The following is a 23,075-nucleotide window of genomic DNA, read 5'->3' as shown; positions in this document are numbered from 1 at the left end:
GCGCGTATTGGCGCTCCTCTGGCTTCGCTCATCACCATGTGCGTCACCCACATGAAGACGCAGGGCCACGTGATTCTCTTGAATGGTCATTGACTCGTACGCCTCCATGAGGGCCCTCGAGAGGTAACCTCGGGAAGGCGCCCTATGAGAGGGCCTCACGAGACTCATGGTGACACTTGCTGATGTACGCCTCACAAGGTAAGGGTCTCGTGAGGGTCTTGCTCATGAAGCTCCGACGGTGGGCCAGCTAGCTTGGACCTCCTAGTGGGCAGCACACACTGGGCTGCAGGCAGACGGGCCTGGGTACCCCAGACTACATGGTCGTAATGTGTCGCATTGGTCCCGACGAGGCAGATCCATCATGTCACACATTAAGTAGTCGAGTTGCGGTGCCTTCATGGGTAAGGAAACACAGCCGTTGTTGGATGTTTCATTCCCAGGTATTGAGTGTCCGATGGTTCTGGCCAATGAGGGTTCTGCCTGTGTTCTATGCGTGGTTGACCTCGTGAACCAACCGTTCATGGCAACGACAATAGCCCCCAGGCCTGGGTCTGATGAGTGCCCTTCATGTTTGTCTGGGCAAGGCCCTATGCAAATGTGTGGGTCGGGGGCGCCTGCCATTTTTCTTGCCAAGTTCAATCAATAAGTAGTAGGTGTGTTTTAGCACAAGCGAGGAGCCAGCCCCCATGTCCTATGCGTTAGATGCCTGCCGAAGGGCTAGGTTCAACTCATTTGAACCACCCACTGACTGGTTGGTCTATTCAGTACTCAATGACCCTGACACGTGGTGTGAGAATCCCCTTAGGGGTAGGAATCAAATCTTTTGACTCCTGCCACCACCGATTTGAACACGCCATGTCCTGCGTGTTGTCAATCCATCTTTAATTCGCCTCAGATTTTATGCTGGCATAGGAGAAATTAAGCTTCGCGCCATGAAAACCCCGCTTCTTGATTTCACGCGTCCAGTGGGCGCTTGCGTTCTCATTGGGAAACCCAAATGATTGCCGCCCACTTTGATTGCCTGGTGTGGATGGGGAGGGTGTCTGGGTTCAACTCGATCCTATAAAAGGCTGAGGATCGAAATTGGCCTATCCTCATCCATATTCTTCCTCTTGACTCCATCTTATTGCAACCGTCCGATCCCGAAGCTTTTGCGCTCATGAGCCCTTCTTCGTCGACATCGCCTTGCACCCTCTCCGCCATGTCTCATGAGGTCAACTGCGCGAGTGGGAGCAGATGCGGGGGAGATTTTTCCCGTTGCTCGATTTGTGTCATTCTGAGTGACCAAGGAATAGTTGGGACTTCATCAGCCCAATGTCTACCGCATTTTTTAGTTTGTCAAAACTCCGGCTTCAGAGCCTACGCAGCACCTCAATATTTGTCATTTCTGCTTGTCCGTTGCTTCTAGGATGAGCAACCGATGCATAGTAGATCCGGGTACCGAGTTGTTCATAGTATGTTGTGAAGGAGCCATTCGTGAACTGGGTACCGTTGTCAGTGATGATGTGATTAGGCACACCAAAATGGCAAACCAGCCCCCTAAAAAGTTGACTGCAGACTGAGCAGTGACTTTCCTGATAGGCTCTACCCCAGGCCACTTTGTGAACTTGTCGATAGCCATGAACAAGTACTCAAAGCTGTTGGTAGCACATGCAAAAGGCCCGAGGATGTCCAATCCCCATACCGTGAACGACCATGAGAGTGGAATCATTTGAAGAGCATGCGCTGGTTGACGGATCTCTTCAGAGTGAAACTTGCATGCATCACAGGTCTGGACTAACTCTTCTGCATCATTTAAGGCTGTGGGCCAATAAAATCCTTGTCTAGAAGCCTTGTCCACAAGCGAGCACAACCCAATGTGAGTTCCACAGAATCCCTCATGAATATCTTGGAGAAGAGATCGCCCTTTGTTCCTTGGGGATGCACAACAACTTTACTCCATTGGGTCGTATTCGATAGAGGTTTCCCTCCATGAAGAGGTACTCATGCCTCGACTTCTTCATCGACGTACTCACGCCGGATGCGAATTTCTTCACCTCCGCCACCGCCGTAGATGTCTTTCTTCACCAAGTTAGGGCAGGGAAGGTCTGAGCTAATGATTTCCACCGCCTCATCATCCAATTCTTCGAGTTCATCTCTGGGGTAAATTAAATGCTTATTTGCTGCCCCACTTTGATCTTCACTCTACTCAAGAATCTTCTAGTGTTGTTTTTACCACTCTTTCAATTCTTCAGCACTTCATTTTGGCCATTCCTGTGTATTTCATCATTGTTATGCTTAACATCTAGATTCCTCAATTGTGCAAATTGCTAAATTTGTACAACTCTGGAACCCAAGTCAAGAACACTTGATGAAATTCTTAAAGATGATAAGGGTCAATTTCCTCAATTGATTATTTTTAAAATCTCTAAGAACGCATGTGACTCTTCCCAATTTCCTTGCAACTATACTCTGTTCATAGGTACAATGTCTGCCGACGTATCTCTAGGTTCTCATCAAATTAATTCATTTGCAACACAGCATGAGGGAAAACTTCAAACTTCTTCAAAGTCCTCACAAGTTAAAAAAACCTCAGTTGAAGAAAGATCTAAAGGAAAGATGCCACAAAAAGGTGGAAGAGAAAGAAAGAACCGACCACATTTGAGATCCCTGGTGAATTAGGGTACAACACGCCTGACGAAAATGTTCAAAGTGTCAGAAGGGTTGAAGAATTCCCCAAGGAATATGAAAGGCATCAGGCCAAGTTGGCCAAACAAGCTAAAAAGTCCATTGAAGAATTCAACCGTGCCTCAAGGGCTTCAGCTAAAGCCTGTGCTAGTGGCAGTGCCAGCGCCCCAAAGAATACTATGCAAAAGAATCCTACACACAAGCCGAAGCCATCTGATCCAATGCCTAAGTGGCTAAGCCCAAAGCTTCAAATGCTTCTGCTCCTAAGATTTCAAAATCTTTAGTGCCTCCTCCTGCTTCAAGTTCCTCAATGGCAGCAGCAAAAGCGTCAACACCGGTTGTGCTCGCATCTTGCCAGCATGACGAGGCTTTCAAATAGCCTCTATTACTGCATCAAGTGCCTCAGCTAGTGGGCAACCAACATCTTTAACACCCAAGATGAAGCAAAAGGCTATTGCTAGCCGTGGAACTAGGCCAAGGCCCAAGAGCATGGCTGTTGTGCCCTAGGTTGATGAACATGGACTCACTGACGAAGATGAGCTCGCAGAATTCCTCAGAAGAAGGCAAGAGCAAGATAATGCAGGCAAGAACTCTTCTGTTCAATTGCTGCTGGATCCAAAGCAGTTTTTGGACTTCACTGAAATTTGGTGCACCAACCCAGAAACTCCTCTTGATGACTTGAATCTGCCTCCTGGCCCAAGCCACATGATTTCCTCATTCATCTTGAATGAGAAGCACAAGGTAGCTCAGGCAAAACTTGTGAGGAAACAACATACACTACAAAAAAAGACACATATGTGACATTTTGGCCCAAACAAAAAAAATCTGTCATGCTTATGACACTTCTATGACAATAATTGTGACAAAAACACGTATCATCATAGATGTGGTGGGCTCCTACTTCTATGACAAAAAATCATGAAAGAAAATGGGCTTTTTGTCCTAGGCAGGCCGGAGATGCAGCTGCATGACATTCTTTGGGCCGTCCATGATGGAAAAAAACATGGTAGAAGCAAGGCCAGGGAAAATTTTGGGGAGTTGCCAGTTATAGTGGGTGGTCGGGGCCGAGCAATGCACGGAGGGATTGCACGTTTCTCTCGTAAACGTACGCGCGTGTGTGTGAGGCGTTGGGCTCTAACTGAACCGGAGCCAGGCATTCGCTTACTGAACCCGAGCGATTGCACTAGCTACGTTACAGAACCCGAGCGATCGATCCCTTGGCTATTAACTAAACCCGAGCGATTCCTTTGCTACTGCTGCTAGGTGAACCTGATCGATCGATCGCTGCTGCTGCTGCTTACTGAAGCCGATCGAACTTGCTGCCCCTTGATGAACAGTGAACATGGGGGTTGGTTGAACAAGTCGAGACGTACGTGGTTGGGGTTGGATGAACAGTTACCGGTGGGGGTTGGATGAACAGAACCCCGTGGTAGTATATAAGCCGTTGTCGCTGGATAAACAGGATCCCGAGAGGAGGCTGCCACAGCGGAGCTGGTTGGGGTGGATGAATAGGACCCCATGGAGGGCTGGATGAACAGTAGCCCATGGATGAACAGTAGCTAGTGGAGGAAGGAGGAAGACGCAGTGGATGAACGGTGCAGGTGGAGGCTGAAGGAAGTCGATGGTGGGTGAACAGTAGCCCGTGGATTCTCATTTTGCGGTACGCCACACCCCTCCCGATGAACAGGACCCCCGTTTTGACCGTACACTCCAACACAAGTCTGTTTCCTCTATCTTGTGGTACGCCACACCCCTCCTGATCAGCATCACCCTGTTTCGACCGTAGGAGCTCAAACACAAGTCTGTTTCCTCTGTTCTACGGTATGCCAGACCCCTGCCGATGAACATGATCCTGTTTCGACCGTAGCCGTTCGAATAGAAGGTCGTTTCCTCCATACTATAGTATGTCGTACACCGTTTCGGCTGTTATGTCCAAGTCGGTTGGCTCCCGTTGAACAGGATGCATTCCGACCTAGTCTGTTGCCTCTCGATGAATAAAATGATGTTTCTCCATTCCGACCCAGTTGGTTGGCTGCCCGATGAACAGGACACCGTTGCTGCCATCTGTTGCGTCTCCATGTACACGAGCCCTGGCCGTATGTATGACTGAGTATGCGTTTGAGACCCAGCCCATATGTACGTACGTGGCTGTATTTTTTGGCATGTGGTTGTATGTATGTGTACATAGTTTAGAAGGGACTACCTAAACTGCTATGTCGGGGGCTCTACTACTACCTATGTTGCTGCTTGCTCGACCATGGTTCATTGTTGCAGAGAGACCAATCAATCAGTATGTACATACACGTCCATGATCAGACATACTAGGGTACATACGCTTCGACTAGGTGGGTTCCAGCTATCACGGAGGATAAGGAGGCACTTCCTTCCATGCAAAGATATAGATGGTGGTTCCGAGCTGTCATCGGGAGGATTCATTTTTTCGTGTAATAAGGAGGCACTTCCTTGCGTGCGAAGGCATAGCTGGTGGGTCCCAGCTGTTAGGGGGGACTTTTTTCGCAAAATACAACTAATCCAAATACAGAGGCCCTTCCAGTAGGTCCCCGCTGTCAGGTGGAGGAATCATTATTTTGTGCGTAATAAGGAGGCACTTCCTTGCTGCGCCGGTGGACCCAGCTATCAGCCTCTCCACGCACAGTTCTCTTTCGATGTAAGTCATTCCTTGACCATGTTGACCACGCTGTGCCGAGAGGACCAAGGCGGTGGATGACGGCGAGGCCTAGGAAGGGAATGAACCGGAGCCGGGGAAGACTCGGCAGTTGTTTCCCACGGGGAGGGGAGTACAAGGGTTTACTAGTTGGGCTGCAGTGTGAGGCTGCCGTCGCCGGAGAATAACAGGAGGCCTGGGTGAGTACAGGGATGGCCAGGCCAGCGATGGGAGTAGGGTGGGGCGGTGAGGCCTGCACGGTAGCAGAGCCGGCCACGGGAGGCAGGAGCAAGCGGTACGACCAGTGCTGATTTGGGCGGCTGGAGCAAGAAGACCAGAGGTTGAAGAAGCACGACTGTCGTTGGATGGACATCATATGGTCACCGGAGCTAGAATCATTCATATTGACTAAGTTCACAAAGCTCTCCATCCACGTCAACTTAGTAGGCCCACAAGTCAGCCTCCAACTATGGTGGGTCCTAGCTAGGAGGGGGTGTTCATTTTTTGTGCGTAATAAGGAGGCACTTCCTTGCGTGCAAAGATATAGCTGGTGGATCCGAGCTGTCAGCGGGAGGAACATTTTTTCACGAAATACAGAGGCCCTTCTGGTGGTCCCCGCTGTTAGGTGGAGGAATCTTTATTTTGCGTGTAATAAGGCGGCACTTCCTCCCGTGCGGCCGTGGACCCAGCTGTCAGCCTCTCCACGTACATTCCTCTTCCGATGGATGTTGTTTCTTGACCATGTTGACCACGTGCACCGAGAGCACTAGGGCGGTGGATGACGGCGAGGCCTATGAAGGGAACGACACGGAGCCAGGGAAGACTCGATAGTTATTTCCCACGTGGAGGGGGAGTATGAGGGTTTATGGGTTCTTCTGCCATCACCAGAGAATAACAGCAGGTGTGGGTGAGTAGAGGGATGGCCAGGCCAGCGATGGGAGTAGGGTGGGACGGTGTGGCATGCGCAACGGCACAGCTGACAACAGGAGGAGAGAGTAGGCAGTCCCGCCGGCGCTGGTTTGAGTGGCTGGAGCAGGAAGAGAAGAGATTGAAGAAAGATGACGGCCGTTGGATGGACATCTAACAGTAACTGCTCTCGTGTGTTGACTAAGTTGACAAGGCATTGCCTGCACGTCAACCTTTTTTTAGGAAAGCGTACGTGTCAACCTAGTAGGCCCACAAGTCAGCCTCAAATATGTGGAAAACAGCATACAACCCATCTACCATAATTACTAATAAATATACAACCCATTGGCTATTTCTTAAGGATTTTTAACCCATTACAATTACAGCCCATATTCTGGCCATGGTTAAAAATTCAACCAAATTTTCATATTTCAGTGCGGTCTGAACTGTTTTAATCCCGAAATTTCGAATCACGTTCAACAAACTAATTTAAAATTAATAAATTTATATCAATTTAAAATCCAACATGATTTTCCCTGCAAAAAAACAATTAAATTCGAAATCCCGAAATCTTAAAAAGAGATATTTGAAACTAATTGCCGGTTTGCTGCGTTTTTAAAAATTTACATCCCATTTCTGACTACTTCGTTTTCTAGGTAAGCGAATACATCGCTCTCGCCTTGAAAGATTTGCAGCCCAGCAGGGCTGAGAAAGCAAGTAGGCCTCTGTTGGGTATTTCTTTAAAAAGGTAGAACTGGGCTAGCCATTTTCAGAAAGGAAAAAACACAACTGGGCTCATGATGTGGTAAACATCAAATAATACCTTGGCTAGACGAGCCGCAGCACCCGCACAGCCCTGTTGTTACCCTGGTCCATCTCTAAAACTAGTAAATAACAACTGCTTATTCCTCGAACAAAAAAATTAAATAACAATTGCGCAACCTGCTGGGTCCCTGATATCAGCCGCTCGTCGTGTAATTCTCTCGTTTATTGACTATGTTGACAATGGCGTGGGCCCCAGATGTCCAACCATTAGAAGGAACCATTTTTTGGGGCTTGTAATAACAAGGACTTGCTTGCATACTGCCATGACCCTGGTGGGTCCCTATTGTCATCCTCTCCACATACAGCCATCTCCTTATTCCTCTTGGTTGTTGACCACATTGACAATGCCAGACGGCAGCGCACCGCGCACGGTGAGCGAACCAAGGCGGAGGACGACGACGAGGCCTTGGATGGAATGAATAGGAGCCATGGAAGATGTGCCAGTGTAGTCGCAGGCGGAGGGGAGTACGAGTGTTGACTGGTTCGGGTGCAGGTATGTGTTGGGGCTGATGTCGCTAGAGAATAACAGGACGTGTGGGGGAAGAGAGGGATGGACTGGCCAACGTTTGAGGGTACGATAGGGCGGTGAAGCCACAGCTAGCCATGAGAGGCGGGAGCAGGTGGAACCGATGGGGTGGTTTGGTTTGGGCGGCTAGAAGAAGAAGACAAGAGATAGAAGATACATGACAGATGTTGGATGTCAATTCAATGGCTGGTAGGCAAAATCATTTCTTGACTAGTAATTAGGTCGACACCACCTTGGATAGGCTTTTTCCTCGTGGGTCCAAAATGTCAGAATCCAAATCTGTCATGGTTATGCAACCTTTCTTTTGAAAATTTACAGCCCATTTGGTGTGCTAGTTCCAAATAAGTTTGTGGGTGCTGGTGAGGGCTAATCACTTGGGTTCTGTAATGCAAAGTGAGCTCAAGCAGCAGACGAGAGTGATGTTATTTCCCTTGGTTGGTATTTGTTACAATATTTCTCTCTTAATTAAACAAATGGCAAGCCATTTGCCTTGTTTTGAAGAAAATATGACAGTCACAACCGAGTTGAAAAGGGCAACAACATCTAACTCCAGCTTACAAACTGTATAAAAGCACGAGGTTTAATTGTTCATCAGGTTTAGACAAAACCTAGATTGAAAAGGGTAACAACATCTAACTCCAGCACTGTTTTCGGCAGTCACAGTCAAATGGATCGGCCAGGTCCATAGAATGAACATCCTGGTTCATAAAATTTACTGGATTATGACCACAATATGTTGTAAATAGAATCCCGACATGTTCAAAAGCCCTTTTGTCCACCTGAAACTCCTTTTTTCTCTTCAACATACCCATCCGTCAAACCATGTTGTTGATAAACTTAAGCCTGATGGACAATAGTAACCACACATTCGGTAGGAAGAATGTGACAAATCTAGTGTTTGCATGGTTGGCTACATATCGTTCCAGCGTTATTGTCATCAATCGAGTGTCATGAGAATTGAGAAAATCCCAGTGCTTACAATCCATCGATTGGTTATAACTTTCTTACCCCGTCCTATTGCCTAAATGGACATGAAGATTAAAAAAAATTAGGTTCTAAAAAAAGAGTGTCGAAAGAGCAACAGTTGAACGGTTAATTCTAGTATGCTATATGCGGGCTTCCAATGTGCATGAAATTACCACCTTTATATACAACTCCAATGTACATAGAAAGCATTGCAGCAAGCCAATAATCTTGTTCAGATTGAAACTATTCATTTGGATATATAAGACCTTGACAGAATCCAGCACCATTGATAGGATATCCATGGACAAACTCTTCATTGAGCACAAAACATAATATTAGTACAAAATGTGTACTCCAAGATGATATAGAACTTATGCGTAGAAATTCAAAATGCAGCTTATGATTACAAGTGTAGATGATAATATACAGTACCTGAAGAACTGTCGAGCCAAACACCATCTTGAAATGAGCACAAAGATCATGTATTACACCCAAGGTCTCCAGTTTAGGCGCAGAGACGACAGTTATTTATGACGGTGAATAACTCTAATCAAGGATCAACCTTCGAAGTGAAGGGGCATCTCCGATGATGAGCTACCTTCTGTCAAAAGAAATTCCAATGCTTACAAGGTTAGGCGACTTTATTTGGAGACAACTGATTCTAACTGTGAAAACAAGCACCAAGCACTCCAGGGCAGGGCAACTGGAGTGAATGATGTTGTGCAATGAGGCCTCCGATATACGAACCCACACAAGTGAAAGTTTTTTGATAAATGGGAGTCAAAGGTTTAGTACCAGATTGTCTGGTAGGTAGCACAGCGCGAAGGTGGCGGTGTGGAGAGAGGAGGAAAATCGCGAGATGGACATCGATGCTGAGGGCAAAAGTACATGGCGTTCTGTATCTGGTAGGTGATTTACTGGGGAATAGTAGAACTTAAGCAGCTGTAGTTCTATGAATTCAGGGGATTTCAGCCAGGCGCCAACCATGCAGGCCATGCTATTCTTGCTTAGGTAGCATGACGGGATGCAGAGGCTTTGAACGAAGCCATGGTGGGAGGAGATGATGGCTCTAGGGAGTTCAAAATCATTAGAGAGATATCTGACGACAATCGAGATTAAGGGGCGCTGCGCGCCATAGAGGGCGCCACCGAGTTGACAGGAATTGGGTGCGGTAGCAATCCTTGGTGGGGAGAAGCGAGATGATCTCCCCAAGGATGGCATCGGAAAGATCGCTGATGCGGTCCACCCAGGATTCTACGGGTTCCTAGGATCCGGTGGGGGCGGGCTCGCCACTTCTCCCCGCCCTGCCGGGTGCGGGATCTACAACAGGCGTCATCATTGGCGGGAGGCTCATTTTCTTGGCGATGGGGTCAGCCGACTCCATTTTCGTCGAGGGCATCGCATCGGATTTGAGCAGAGTAATGAATGACGAGCCTAGTTGTAGTGCAAGTGAATAAGAAGGGGAGCTGGGGTTTTCTGTAGTAGTGAGGAAGAATGGGAGCTAGGGTTTTCTATAGGAGTAAGGTGAAGAATTTGGGGGTACGATTGGAGCGAGCTAACGTGAGGTGGGTGGGAGTGAGGAGGAAGAAGAGCACCCAGGTTTTTTTGGGGGGCGGTGTGCTAGGTAGGGCCTCTCATTAAGTAAATATATGGGATTTTGAATTGATTTTATTATTTACTAGGGTGCATGGGCTGTTTTGTCTTGGGCCCAGAGAAACAATTACTACTAGTATAGTGGAGACACTCTACAGCTACCCAGAAAAACAATTACTATTAGTACAATGGATACACTACCCTTCTGGCTCCTCCGAGGTCATCGAAACATCTCTCGCAACTGAATGCCATTTGACTTTGGTTCACCGACCTGCGGGCCATGCAGCGCATGGGCCCAAAAGCCATCCACCAAATTAGAAGGCGGTATGCAGGCGGAGAGTCACCCCGGTCGCAGCGCAGTAGTAACGAGCCGTCATATCAAACCTTCCTGCAGTCTAAGTTTGACGGACGAAGCAACCATCATTTCATTCTTCGCTAAATCCCCTTCTCCCTAACCGTCTTCAAGAAAGCCAACACTCGCATCTACCATTGTTCTTCTCAGCAGTAACGATCCATCATATCACACCTCCCTGCAGTCTAAGTTTGATGGATGAAGCTACCATCATTTCACTCTTCGCTGAATCCCCTTCTCCCTCACCGTCTTCAAGAAAGCCAACACTCGCATCTGCCATTGTTCTTATCTCCCAACAAAGGGAAGATAAGCGGATCCGTGATATTGGTATATTTTCTTTCAAAAAATCAACTTTTGCAAAGTAGTAACTGATCGTCAGTCTCTTTTTTGTTTCATTATCGTTGCGATTGTGTTTTCCTTTCAGTTGTCTCCTAGTATTCATCAGTTTCATGATAGACCAAGGAGAACCAGGCAAAGATCTGCCCATGTTGGAGCAGACGCGGAGGCTGATCCCCACGAGACAGATAGCTCGAAGAAGATGGAGGCCGCCACCGAACCGACCCCAGATACGCTCATGGTCACTACTAAGATGGCCAACACCCCATTTGAGGTTACAGCCCCCGTGGCCCTGCAAGAGCAGTTGTCCCCCTTCGAGGATGTGCCCCCCTGCTGAGCAACCCAAGGTGATTTTCTTCTTTGCCGATCTCGATTGTGGTTTTTCATCTAAGTATGTGGTGATAAATAATGCAAAATTTTATTAGCTCTGGTGCCATGCTACCTTCCCTGTCATGCATACTTTTCGCTCTACACAGTGGTTTAAATAACTTGTGTTTGTTATATTGGAAAGCAATTTAGAATTTGTTTCTATTTCAATTAGAGCCCAGATGCAGACAAGGTTTGTGTAGTTGTACATGTCACTCACTATGAGGCGGATGACCTGAATATACGCACTCGGAAAACAAAGTTCTTAAGATGTTGGATCTTGGAAGCCATTTGCACTTATACCAAAGTCGAGATGTATTCCAGCCTCACTGTTGTCAGGCGTGTTGTCCAGAGTGTACTAAAGCACAAGCAGTTCAAAGTTATTCATTTGTTTGTAAGGCATACTGTTCTTGCCAAGCTTACGCAGGAAGATGACTGATACGTCTCCGTCGTATCTACTTTTCCAAACACTTTTGCCCTTGTTTTGGACTCTAACTTGCATGATTTGAATGGATCTAACTCGGACTGACGCTGTTTTTAGCAGAATTGCCATGGTGTTATTTTTGTGCAGAAATAAAAGTTCTTGGAATGACCTGAAAATCAACGGAGATTATTTTTGGAATATATAAAAAATACTGGAAGAAAGATCCACGTCAGGGGGGGCCACACCTTGTCGGCGAGGGTGGGGGGCGAGCCCCCTGCCTCGTGGGCCCCCTGACGCTCCACCGACCGAAACTCCAACTCCATATATTCGTGTTCGGGGAGAAAAAAATCAGAGAGAAGGATTCATCGCGTATTTACGATACGGAGCCGCTGCCAAGCCCTAAACTCTCTCGGGAGGGATGATCTGGATTCCGTTTGGGGCTCCGGAGAGGGGAATCCGTTGCCATCATCATCATCATCATCATTATCATCAACCTTCCCCCGTCACCAATTTCATGATGCTCACCGCCGTGCGTGAGTAATTCCATCGTAGGCTTGCTGGACGGTGAGATTTATCATGTAATCGAGTTAGTTTTGTTAGGGTTTCATCCCTAGTATCCACTATGTTCTGAGATTGATGTTGCTATGACTTTGCTATGCTTAATGCTTGTCACTAGGGCCCGAGTGCCATGATTTCAGATCTGAACCTATTATGTTTTCATCAATATATGAGAGTTCTTGATCCTATCTTGCAAGTCTATAGTCACCTATTATGTGTTATGATCCGTTAACCCCAAAGTGACAATAATCGGGACCACTACCGGTCATGACCGTAGTTTAAGGAGTTCATGTATTCACTATGTGTTAATGCTTTGGTCCGGTACTCTATTAAAAGGAGGCCTTAATATCCCTTAGTTTCCAATAGGACCCCGCTGCCATGGGAGGGTAGGACAAAAGATGTCATGCACGTTCTTTTCCATAAGCATGTATGACTATATTCGGAATACATGCCTACATTACATTGATGAACTGGAGCTAGTTCTGTGTCACCCTATGTTATCACTGTTACATGATCGATTGCATCCGGCATAATTCTCCATCACCGATCCAATGCCTACGATCTTTTCATATATTGTTCTTCGCTTATTTACTTTTCCGCTTCTACTGTTACAATCACTACAAAACCCAAAAATATTCCTTTTGCTACTGTTACCACTACTATCATATTACTTCGCTACTAAATACCTTGCTGCAGATACTAAGTTTCTAGGTGTGGTTGAATTGACAACTCAGCTGCTAATACTTGAGAATATTCTTTGGCTCCCCTTGTGTCGAATCAATAAATTTGGGTTGAATACTCTACCCTCGAAAACTGTTGCGATCCCCTATACTTGTGGGTTATCAAGAACATTTTATGGCGCCGTTACTGGGGAGCATAGTTCTATTCTTTTAGTCACTTGGGATTTATATCTTCTTATCACTATGAAGAACTTGAAAGATTAAAGAACCAAGATTTTTCCCTCAACTACGAGGGGAGGTAAGGAACTGCCATCTAGCTCTGCACTTGATTCACCATCTGGTTTGAGTAAGCTTGCGACACCTAAACCTACACATGCTATTGATTCTGATAGGTCGCATGTTATTGATGATGCCACTTCTGCTATGCATGATACTTATGACGAAACTACTTCTATGCTTGATACTACTATGCCATCAGGTGAATTTCTTGATGAACAACTTGCTAGGGCTAAAGAGAATGAAATTGTTGAAACTGATAATATTGATGAAAGTGATGATGAATATTCTCCCCCTAGATATGAATTGCCTGTTGTGCCTGAGGGTTATGTTATGGATGAAGAAACTGCTAGAGACTTTCTTGCCTGCAATGATAGATCCGATCTTAAGAAATAATTAGCCAAGCTTAAAGAAAAGTCTTTGAATTCTAGAATGTAATATGACCCTGCTTATGCTACTTCACCTATCTTTATTACTGATAAGGATTATGATTTCTCTGTTGATGCTGATATAATTACTTTGGTTGAATCTGATCCTTTCTATGGCTATGAATCTGAAACTGTTGTGGCACATCTTACTAAATTAAATGATATAGCTAACCTATTCACTAATGATGAGAAAACTCACTATTATTATATCCTTAAATTATTTCCGTTCTCATTAAAGGGTGATGCTAAGATATGGTTGAATTCTCTTGATCCTGGTTGTGTGCGTAGTCCACAAGATATGATTTACTACTTCTCTGCTAAATATTTCCCCGCTGATAAGAAACAAGCTGCTTTAAGGGAAATATATAATTTTGTGCAAATTGAAGAAGAGAGTCTCCCACAAGCTTGGGGGAGGATTCTCCAATTACTTAATGCTTTGCATGATCATCCTCTCAAGAAAAATGAAATACTTGATATATTTTATAATGGACTAACCGATGCTTCTAGAGATTACCTGGATAGTTGTGCTGGTTGTGTTTTCAGGGAAAGAACAGTTGATCAAGGTGAAATTCTATTGAATAATATGTTGACCAATGATAATAATTGGACACTTCCTGAACCAACTCCAAAGAAAAGGGGTATTCTATTTCTCAGTCCTGAAGATATGCAAGAGGCAAACAAATCTATGCGAGAAAAAGGTATAAAAGCTGAAGATGTTAAGAATTTACCATCTGTTGAAGAAATATATGGTCTTAATTCATCACCTATTGAAGAAACACATGGTCTCGATAACCCGACACAGGTAGTCAAGGTAAATTCTTTCTATAGATTTGATGAAGGTGATATTCCTCGTAATAAGTCTGCTAGCCAATGCTTAGATGAGTTTGATAATTTTATTGTTAAACAAGAAAACTTCAATGCTTATGTTGGTAGACAATTGAAACATAATGCTTATATGATTGAACACTTGAGTGATTATATGGCTAGTGTTAAAGGTGAACTTAAAATTATTAGTAAACATGCTTCTATGGTTACCACTCAAGTAGAACAAGTACTTAAAGCTCAGAATGATTTTCTCAATGAATTGAATAGTAAGAATAATGACTTTGCTGTTAGAGTTGCAACTAGAGGAGGTAAAGTGACTCAGGAACCTTTGTATCCTGAGGGCCACCCTAAGAGAATTGAGCAAGATTCTCAGAGAACTAATGTTGATGCACCTAGTCCTTCTAAGGGGAAGAGAAAGAAAAATGATAGGACTTTGCATGCTTCTAGTGAACCTGTTATTGACACACCTAAGAATCCCAATGATATTTCTATCTCTGATGCTGAAACACAATCTGGTAATGAACATGAACATAGTGATAAATTTAATGATGATGTTCATGTTGATGCTCAACCAAGCAATAATAATGATGTAGAAATTGAACCTGTTGTTGATCTTTATAACCCACAATCAAAGAATCAACGTTATGATAAGAGAGACTTTGTTGCTAGGAAGAACGGTAAAGAAAGAGAACCATGGGTTCAGAAACCCATGCCTTTTCCTCCTAATCCATCCAAGAAAAGGATGGTGAGGATTTTGAGCACTTTCCTGAAATGATTAGACCTATCTTTTTGCGTATGTGTTTGAGTGACATGCTTAAAATGAATCCTTATGCTAAATATATGAAGGTAATAGTTACTAATAAAAGAAAGATACTGAAAGCTGAAATTTCCACCATGCTTGCTAATTATACTTTTAAGGGTGGAATACCAAAGAAACTTGGAGATCCCGGAGTACCAACTATACCATGCTCCATTAAAAGAAACTATGTTAAAACTGCTTTATTTGATCTTGGAGCCGGTGTTAGTGTTATGCCTCTCTCTTTATATTGTAGACTTGATTTGAATAAGTTGACACCTACTGAAATATCTTTGCAAATGGCTGATAAATCAACTGCTATACCTGTTGGTATTTGTGAGGATGTGCTTGTTGCAGTTGCAAACGTTACTATTTTAACGGACTTTGTTATTCTTGATATTCCCGAGGATGATAGTATGTCTATTATTCTTGGAAGACCCTTTTTGAATAATGCAGGGGATGTTATTGATTGCAACAAAGGCAATGTCACTTTTCATGTCAATGGTAGTGAGCATACGGTACATTTTCCGAGGAAACAACCTCAAGTCCACAGTATCAATTCTATTGGAAAAATTTCAACAATCACTATTGGAGGTTTTGAATTTCCTCTTCCTACTGTCAAGAAGAAATATGATATTCTTATTGTTGGGGATGTGCATATCCCAGTTGAGGTAACCTAGTGTTACTTGGAAATTCTCCTGTTTCATGTTATTTGAAATGAGTTTCTTAATAAGACCTAATCAACCTTGTTAGTGGATTCCTTTTGATGAACATGAGATGGATGAATTTAGAAAACTCAACTCTCTGAACCCTCTTTTTACTTTCTGTTATTTATATTAAATAAAGAAAAATAAGTATTTTTCTGTTTGTTTTCTGAATTATCCATGCAATAAAAAATACCTCGAAAATAAAAGTTCTCCAAATGCCCTGAAAATTAAATATGATTTTTTCTAGAATATTTGAGAATATGTGGCACTGAGAACACACCAGGGGGAGCAAGCACCTAGCCACGAGGGTCTAGGGCGCACCCACCCCCTGGGTGTGCCCCCTACCTCGTGGGCCCATGGTGGCTCCCCTCCACTTATTCCATCCACCAGACACTCCTTCTTCCTCCCAAAAAATCACTAACCAGCTCAAGCACGAGTTCTAGCTCATCTTCCTGCCATTTTCAATCTCCTAGCTCAAGGCTCCATTCACAAAACTGCTTTGGGGGATTGTTCTTTGGTATGTGACTCCTCCAATGGTCCAATTAGTTTTTGTTCTAGTGCTTTATTCATTGTAAATTTTTTCTACTTAGGTGACCCTATTCTTGAGCTTGCATGTCAAATTTATGTGGTCAAAAGTAGTTTTAATGTATGATATTGCTTCTAGGCACTTGTAGGAGTAGTTGCTATCAATATTGTTGAGTTTGGTTCACTTTTATTTTTGAGTTGCTAAAAATTTCAGAAAAAGATGAAGAGATTTTTGAGGGGCTCATCGAGCCGAAGCTCGAAGGATAAACAAAGTGAATAGAACAAGAAGCTCAAGTATAATCTCCATTGCACCGTGGAGGTTCGGCCTTGTGAATGGCCTTGTGATGATTTCTTGAGAGCAGCCGGTATTTATGATGATTTCTATGAGTTGGCTGAGAATGCAGGCCTCACCTCCTTCCTCCATGACCAATGCGAACAGTATCTCTTACTCACCAATATCTTTGTGCAAAACTTTCATTTCCATGCTAGGAGCTGACCACCTTCGGTGGAATTTTATTTATATGATGAGCATAAGGAGATCTCACTTCGTGATTTTTGTCGGGTTTGTTTGATTCCTTTTGAGGGCAGTGTAGAGGAACCACATCGTGACAATGTGGAAGGGTTTATTGATACAGTTGCTGTAGGGGAAACGGGGAAAGTTTCCGATGCAAGAATCACTAGCATACATTTTCTTGTTTTACGCTACTTTGCATTATTTCCTAGTAGATGCTTAATTGGTCGCGGAAACTGTGGCAACTTTAGTGCCCCTGATATTGTTATTTTGTGCCATGCCTTGTTCCGTGATGACACATTTAGTATGGGCGCTATTGTTGCAAAGTGGTTAAATCTTAACCATACTAAGGGCCCCATCTTGGGAGGTATCTTTGCCTCGTGCCTTGCTGCACACTTTAACATACCTGTTAGGCATTATGAGAAGGAAGAGAAGTTGCTGCCTCCTGTTTTTCTAGACTATAATAGTATGGTAGCACATGATTTTATCGTTAAGAATAAGGAAAAGATGCTCAAGTACAAGCTGATATTTGATAAAAATTACCCTGAGACTATTACTTTGCCTACTCCTTCCTTGTTTGACTTATCTGCAGGCAAGTACCTTGTTCCGCTGGAGGCCATTCACGCCTACTGAAACCCCACACCAGCTACAGAGCCAGAGCCGGAACCACAATTTGATCCTCACCGGCAGTCTGTTTATCAGTGGAATCCCGAAGAGATCGCGAACCAGTGGCACCAGGGGGATCCTTCTCAGTACGACCCCAACTACAACTTTGGATATCCGCCAGGCCAGCCATGGCCATAGACCAACTTAGGCCAAAAGCCTAAGCATGGGGGAGTACGTATCTCTCACCGACATTACATTCCTGTTCACACACTCATGCTAGTTGTCGGTGCTCGTACTTTTTCATTGAAATATCCATGCTAGTTTATTTCCCTTTTTATTCTTTCTTCTTGTGTGTTTGATAAACCTTAGAAAAAACCAAAAAAATTAGTTGTAGCTTTTAGTTAGTTTACTTTCCATGCCTGTAGTGGTAGTAATTAAAAAGAAAACCCAAAACGATTTCTCGTTCTTCTTTTGCTTGTTGGGAGCTTTCCCCTGTAAATAGTTTTATTTATTTTCTTGTTCTTTGGGGGTCGAGAGGAGAAGACCATAATGAAAATGTTGAGTGGCTCTCATATGCATTATTGTTGATCTATCAAAGAGCCCATATTACCTTGTCTTCTCTCTTGAATTGAATGCTTGCAGATTCCAGCTTAGTCCAATGCACATGCACTATTATTATTATTATCCACACTATTCGGTCGGGCAAGTGAAAGGCAATAATGATGATTATATGATGAAATGATTGAGATGAGTAAAGTTGGTATGAACTCGACCTCTCTTGTTTTTGTAAATATGATTAGTTCATCATTCCTGATTCAGCCTATTATGAAAGAAACATATTTGCAATGACAATTAGAGATGGTAGGTGATTATGCCATGCTTAATTAGCTAGGAGTTTATAATGGTTTACCTTGCGTGCCAACATGCTATTAAAATGGTTGTGATGTGGTATGATAGGGTGGTATCCTCTTTTGAATGATTCGAGTGGCTTGACTTGGCACATGTTCACGCATGTAGTTGAAACAAAATCAACATAGCCTCTACGATATTTATGTTCATGGTGCATTATATCCTACTCATGCTTGCATTCGGTGTTGATTAATTTTAATGCATGTTCATGTGTGTTGTCGCTCGCTAGCTGGTCGCTTCCCAGTCTTTTTCTAGCCTTCACTTGTACTAAGCGGGAATACTGCTTGTGCTTCCAATTCCATAAACCCCAAAGTTATTCCATATGAGTCCACCATACCTACCTATACACGATATCTACCCGCCGTTCCAAGTAAATCAGTATGTGCCAAACTCTAAACCTTCAAATAAACATTCTGTTTTGTATGCTCAAATAGGTCATGTATCAACTAGGGTTGTCTGTATCTTCCATGATAGGCAGGTTATTCTCAAGAGGAGTTGACTCCGCTTGTCGGTGTCAAAACTGGCGGATCTCGGGTAGGGGGTCCCGAACTGTGCGTCTAGGCCGGATGGTAACAGGAGGCAAGGGACCCGAAGTTTTACCCAGGTTCGGGCCCTCTTGATGGAGGTAAAACCCTACGTCCTGCTTGATTAATATTGAAGATATGGGTGTTACAAGAGTGGATCTACCATGAGATCAGAGAGGCTAAACCCTAGAAGCTAGCCTATGCTATGATTGTATGTTGTAATTGTTGTCCTACGGACTAAAGCCCTCCGGTTTATATAGACACCAGAGAGGGTTAGGGTTACACAAGGTCGGTTACAAAGGAGGAGATATCCATATACGTATTGCCTAGCTTGCCTTTCATGCCAAGTAGAGTTCCATCCGGACACGAGACGAAGTCTTCAATCTTGTATCTTCATAGTCTGACAGTCCGGCCAATGGAGATAGTCCGGCTGTCCGGAGACCCCCTAATCCAGGACTCCCTCAGTAGCCCCTGAACCAGGCTTCAATGACGACGAGTCCGGCACACAGTTTTCTTCGGCATTGCAAGGCGGGTTCCTTCTCCGAATACATTACAGAAGAAGTTGAATACGAGGATAGTGTCCGGCCCTGCAAAATAAGTCCCACATTTCACCGTAGAGAGAATAATGTCTCCGCAGATCTAATCCGCTGGCTTGTTTTGGTAACATGACGTCATGTCATGGCCCGGTGATTATTCGAACCGTTTCTCTTAACCTGCTCCACACATAATGCGAGGAGGTTTCTTGACACATCTTGCCGAAGCGGAGATCGTGTTCCCCTAATTACGGGATTCTCATTAATGTGGTTCGTGGGTAACCCAACTGTGTCTAGGATTCCTAGATTATAGGTAAGTCCTAAACGGCTACGGAGAGGACGCTTGATATTCACCCTCTTTATAAGGGGACAAGGTTTTTTCTTTTCCCCTCCCGTGCTCAATCAAACCCTTCCCCCGCCTCGAGTTCTAACACCCAAAGCCCAGGTCAGGTGCTCTGGATCTTCAACCATGTCCGCATCCAGCCTTCAAGGCTGATGGACGCCCTACTCCGTTACGGAAGAGGACATTAAGAAGTTAAGGGAGGCCAGATATCTGACCGCCGAGGTGTCGCATCGGCTGCCTGCTCGAGGGCTGGTCATCCCTACTCCCGAACCCAACGAGAATGTTGTGTTCGTCTCCCACTTCCTCCGAGGTCTAGGCCTCACTCTGGATCCTTTCGTCAGGGGCTTGATGTTCTATTACGGGTTAGATTTCCACAATCTAGCCCCGGACTCCTTTCTCCACATCACGACATTTATTTTCGTGTGTGAGGCCTTCCTCCGCGTTACCCTCAATTTGGCCTGTGGCTCAAGACCTTTGAAGTAAAGCTGAAGATGATCGAGGGGCAACAAGCCGCGTGCGGAGGTGCATCAATAGGCAGGATGGCAGGAGCTCCATGGCCGAGAGGTTCCTTTCCAGAGGTGCCCGAATTATGGCAACGGGAGTGGTTTTATGTCACGGCTCCCAGAAGTGCCAAGTGGGCGGCTGCCCCTGCTTTCCGCTCGGGCCCCCCACCACAAGTGATGTCATGGATTAGCAGGGGCCTGAGCTGGGGTCCAGCCAAGGACGTGCCTATGCTGCAAAGCCGCATCCGAGATCTCTTCAAGGGAGATTTCAATTTGGTTGCGGTAATACAAGTTATGCTGGTTCACCAAGTCCAGCCTTGCAAACGCTGGCCCCTGCGCTTGTGGGAGTTCAACATAGAGGGACCACGTGCCATTCAAAGTTTCCTCGGACTGACGCACGAGGAGATGTACAAGTCATTCTTCGGACCTCAAGTGGAGTGTCCGGATATCACCGAGGATGTGGGCCTGAGCAGTAATCACGCCGCCGAACAAATAAGAAATCCTCTAGCCGAACACACTGTCTTTTATTCAAGGTTATTTTTGACTAGGACTGGCTAACGAAGGCGAAGATGATTCGGTGTTTGGCCCCCCTCCCTCAGGGTTTGGAAAATCCGGTTTTGGAGAAGATGCTCGAGGTCGCACCTTGCCCGGAGCCCTTGAAGGAAGATACCGGGGGGGATAATACGGGCGAACGCGGGCCCCCATCGCTACCCGCTCCGACTGAGGGAACGAGCGTTTCCACGAAGGAGGACGACCGGGGGAGGAAAAGGACTGCTTCCGAGGATCCGGAAGCTGAATCCTCCAAACGGGAGAAGAAGTCTCCCACAGATGGTCCTGCCTCGGAGGGTGCTTTTGCCGCACCAAGTCCGCGAGGGGATCTGCCCTCCAACGAGTCATAAGTGATCCAAAATATTTTAATAGTAAGAGTATGCTATCTTTTTCCTCTTAGAAAACGACCACCGCATATATCTTGCAGTTCGGGCCTCAGCCCCTCTCAAATGAGTTCGTCTTTGGGGGATCTTCTTCCGGAGATGATGGAGAGCGAAATGCCTCCCCCGGACTCCTCCGCTCCAGAGGCGGGCGACCCCGAAGTGTCGTTGCGGAGGGCCTCTCCGGATCCGGTGAGGCCCAAAGATAGTCCCGTACACCCCAGAAGTCCCCAGTGCCCGGCTCCCGAAGAGAGCATACGAAAGAGTTCGGCACCGTCTAGTGTGCGGCCGGACGTTCTGAGGAAGTTGGTGGGGCGAGCGGCCATCTCAGAAGAGCACCGTACGCTGATGGGTACGATGATGGAGAGAATCTCGTCCGCTGAAAGCGGATTACATGAAGCCTTTATGAGTCTATTGACAGGCTTTGAGGTATGCGAGATAATATGTGATAGTACTGCACATGTTATAGTAGCCCCTGAGACTCTGGTTGTCGTCAAGAACGGCGGCGAATAGAGGATCAAATTCCCAGGCAATAACCAATCTGCTTTTATGTGCATGTGGTGGGAGCTCCAGTGGCTAGCCAAACTATGGAGTTTGCCCAATTAAAACGGCAACTGGATGCGGCAGACGCCGACATCGAGCTTGTTAACAAGAGGCTTGACGAGGCACAGGGTAAGTGTTATTATCCGGTGAACGCCACATAGTAAGAGCAGCATAATGCCAGTATCTTTAATATGTTGTGACTGCAGATGGGGCTGCCACCGTGGAAGCCTTGCGGGGGGAACTTGCCCGAGCCAAGGAACAAGCGAGGAGTACTAATGCAGCTGCTTTGAAGGCGGTCGAAGAGTTGAAAGCCGAGAAGGCCGCACATTGCAAGAGCCAAGAGAAGATGGCCAAGATGGCCGTAGAATTGAAAGACACTGCCGACCGTTGCCGGGTCCTTGAGAAAGAGAACCAAGCGAAGGCAACGGACCTTGAGAAGGCTGCGACGGCAGACAAAGACACCCATTCTGCTATGAGAGCGAAGAAGGAGGAGCTGCGGGAAGCCGGGGATATTGCGGCTGGAAAACCCTTCATGTTACGGAGGAAGTTCGGAGATCCACGGTATGCCCCTCTGGATTGGCTGTGGAGCTCGGCAGATGCGTATATGGATTTGGCGGCGAGTGTTGCCGATGTGGCCAAGTACTTCCAAGGTCAGACAGATCATGAAGTGGACAAGCTGTTCTGGACGCAATTCCATGTTCTAGAGTGTCCGCTTTCATTGGCTGACCAGCTAGCCGAATGGGCCAAATTGAATAGGTTGTCCGAACTCGCCATGAGGTCTGTTGTGGATCAATTATGGCCGGAAGGGCCTAAGCCGAACAGCTATTTTAGCTTAGTGCAGCAGCTCCTTGATGCGGTGCCGCGCATTAATGCAATGAAGAGGTCGGCGTGCATAGAAGGCTCGCGGATGGCCCTTGCCCGTGTTAAAGCATACTGGGCGGAGATGGACGCTACCACCGTTGCAGCGCAGGGTTCGGCCATAGGCTGTGTGGCTGCCGAACACTATTTTGAGGAAGTTCTCGAGGGTGCTCGATTGATAGAGGCCCAGTGCTCGAAAAATATTATGTTTGAGTGATATGTATTCTCATTGTAAACATAATGCTTTTATGAAGTTTTTATAAGGTCGTGTTTATACTTTTGTCTAAAAGTAGTATGATGCCTCCTGTGCGGCCGTTTATGTATACATGTGTATAACCTGAAAGATTGCAGCCGTCGGCTTCAACCCCCACGCATATAATGCGGACGTGCTCACA

Source organism: Triticum aestivum, chromosome 2A (genome assembly GCF_018294505.1).
Source record: "Triticum aestivum cultivar Chinese Spring chromosome 2A, IWGSC CS RefSeq v2.1, whole genome shotgun sequence".
NCBI lineage: Eukaryota > Viridiplantae > Streptophyta > Magnoliopsida > Poales > Poaceae > Triticum > Triticum aestivum.
The sequence above is the reverse complement of the archived record's forward strand: the minus strand, read 5'-3'. Positions refer to the sequence as shown.